Source organism: Emys orbicularis, chromosome 14 (genome assembly GCF_028017835.1).
Source record: "Emys orbicularis isolate rEmyOrb1 chromosome 14, rEmyOrb1.hap1, whole genome shotgun sequence".
NCBI classification, from domain to species: domain Eukaryota; kingdom Metazoa; phylum Chordata; order Testudines; family Emydidae; genus Emys; species Emys orbicularis.
This window is the reverse complement of record NC_088696.1, coordinates 12,463,102-12,466,309: the sequence shown is the minus strand read 5'-3', so window position 1 is coordinate 12,466,309 and position 3,208 is coordinate 12,463,102.

Sequence of the window (3,208 nt, the reverse complement as noted above, 5' to 3'; positions counted from 1 at the left end):
CGCGGTCCTACTGGAGCTCTTGTGTTGCATAGTGCCAGGGAATGGCATGCGATGGAAAAACTCGGTAAAAAAAATTAGCCAGATTAGTATTGGTGGGAGCAGCACCAGGAACCTACTGCAATCAAACCCAAACACCTCTGGACAATCCCGTTTTAGCAGAAGTACGTGAGAGCTATTATTTTGTCCACACCCATATGAAACAACATAAGAGGACTTAGAACAGCCAAGCACACCTCTAATTGTTCTGACCCCTCCATATAACCTCCCCTCTTGATTACTTGTAAAGGCTGAGATATAGGTGAAGAATCAGCAAAAGACAACAAAATTTCCCCCCTTTTAACAGACCGGTTTGGCTGGTTTTAGGGATTAAAGTTTAAAGAAGTGTCTCTCAAAGGAAAGTGTTCAGTGCCTTGAATAACAGAGAGCCGAAGTGGTTCTATTACATATTCTGCCAGTGTGTGTCATTAAAAAGGTGCTTTGAGCCTGAACGATAGTCACGTGAGCCTCCTAGGATGGAGGCTACGGGAATTACTAACTGCTGCTGAATACAGGAGTAAATACAAATGGACAGAACTTATATAAATGGCCTGAACATACATTAAGCTCATCCTAAACAGCTTTAACCTATGCATCCCAGTTTGAGAAGCATTCTCTCTCTGTCCCTCTTCTGTAGAAATGGGAGCAGTTTGATCAAGGAAGACTTCCTCTGCTTTTGACGCTGTCACCTTCGGAGCAATGTGCTTTTATTAGGTCAGATGTGTACAGCAGTGCCAGCATTGTTCTGTAGTCCCTCCTGTGCCATGCAAGCAGGGAGAGCAGAACACTGGAGTTAAGCTCTTGTACAGGCAAAAGCAGAATTTTGCCTTTCCTCTTTTGCACTGTGCATAGGGGGATTTCTGTGATTTACCAAGATTAGGAACTTGTTTGTTTGGTTTGGTTTGGTTTTTGGCTGTGGCCTTAGGGCCAAAAATCTACATTCTTTATTCCAGCAAAACTCCAACTGAATTCAGGAAGGGCAGGATGAAGTCTTATGTTTGCAGTCCAATTCTGGTTGCTTTGACAAGTTATTTTATCCACATCTGCATGGTCAAACACATCAGGCAGTGAGAGTGCTAATGACACTACAGCATGATAAACTGTTTCTTGAGGTTGAGAGGGGAGGCAGAAGGATAAGGGAGAAAGCAACAAAACTACCTGAAAGAGCCCCTTTCTGTTGCGGTCTGACCAGACCTGTTATCTCAGTTTTTCACAATGCCCAGTGTCAGTTTGACCTCCTGACAGATCAGACCACCCCTCCACCTCCATTCCAAATCTTCCCGCCATGGTTTTCATTCTCTCCCGTACTCCCCACGGTATGCTGCTGGATGTTTTGCTCATGATGGCCAACTAGCAACAACATGGGAAAGGAGGGCCCCTTTAAGAACTCCAGTACAAATGTGGTTAAAGTGCTTTATACAGGCAGGGAGAACATTCGTTTCTATGATAAAGAATCAATGTTTCAGGCTGGAAATGGTAACACTTTGAAATGGTAAATCACAGAGCTCCTCTGTTAAATCGTTAGCCCACAGAGAATTATTTTAAAGCTCTGGCTGATATTTACATTCATTTTTTTCGCAGACAGAGTCATGAAGGAAGGAGAGCAACAATAAAAGCAGAGACACGTTACAGGGGGGGGGGGGGGAAATCTCAGCCTAGATCACTACAGAGTCATGTAAATAACTGCACAGGGCGGCAACCTGTCCTGTGTTTCATTTGCTGTTTCCGAAACACTTCGGATACATTCAGGGGCAGAGTAGTACAACAGCGTGGCATGATTATTAAACAATATGAATCCTTCCTGTGTCTCCTTTAATTTAATTTGATAGATATGCAAAGCAGTGGAGGGAAAAAAACCACACAGGCCTTTCTTATTGACAGAAGACAACTTCCAGAACGTAGGCCAGTTGCCTATTTTCAAGCAAATATGTGCGTGTGGGGGAGGTAACAAAAATATCTAATACCTGAAGAGAGATTTCTTTTAGGTCTATTTAATCTTCCCGTTAAGACTGATGCACAGAAGGAGAACTTTGCAAATGATCATGTTTTATACTGAGCATATTGGGAATTCTTACAATAAAAACAACAACTGTCAATGTATCATAAAGGAGATGTTAAAAAAGAAAAACTCCAGGCACTGTAAACAGTATCAGAAGTTTTTCAACTGAAACAACATTTTTTTTTTCCAGAGGTGGTTGTTCCCATATGGCAAAGCTGTCCCTAGGCTACCACCATATGTAAGGACACAAGGTTTTATGACTTATTGTCTGTAAGATTTATGGAGATGATATATGATGAGCAATTTTTCATATTCTCATATCATGAACAAACACACAGAGGGCCATTTCCTGCATAATATGAAGGTGTATGACAATAAGATCCTTCCACAGTGAATCTGTCAGAGAAAACACAAACTGCAACTTTCCTTAGTGGCTGCTGTTTCTGGGGAGTTTGTTTATGAGCTTGTCTTCACTACTCGCCTGGATCGGCGGGTAGAAATCGATCTCTCGGGGATCGAATTATCGCGTCTTGTCGGGATGCGACAATCGATCCCCGAATCGACGCACGTACTCCACCAGCCCAGGTAGGAGTAAGCGCCGTCGACGGGGAAGCCGCGGCAGTCGATTTGCCGCTGTCCTCACAGCGGGGTAAGTCGGATCGGATATGTTGAATTCAGCTACGCTATTCGCGTAGCTGAATTTGCGTATCTTAAATCGATCCCCCCCCGCCCCAGTGTAGACCTAGCCTATGCTTTTTTGTTGTTTAATGAAGGAAATAGGGTGTGGTAGTAGAGGGAACAAATTATTCAATGACGATGGGCTGGTCAGAAATATTTGATGGTATGTTAATGAGAATTATATTATATTCATTTGTTAAATTAGATTCCATAATGTCAGCAGTGTTTCTCCAGAAAATACACAAGCCTAAATGTAACCCCAAAAATCCCCCAAGCAACCCAGAATTAATTTTCTCCCCTTTTTGTTCTCTGACAAATGTAATTCCTGCAGGTGCTCAGGTGTACTGGCAGGGTTTGTGTAATAACTCACAATTCACCGTTAGGACTCTTCAGGTTTTCTGCAGTTTGGCTCCAGGTTGGAACCAGATAGCCTTGCCTACGAGATTTAAAGAAAGAAAAAAAGCGTAGCTCAATGCTTCTTTGATACAGTGCTCC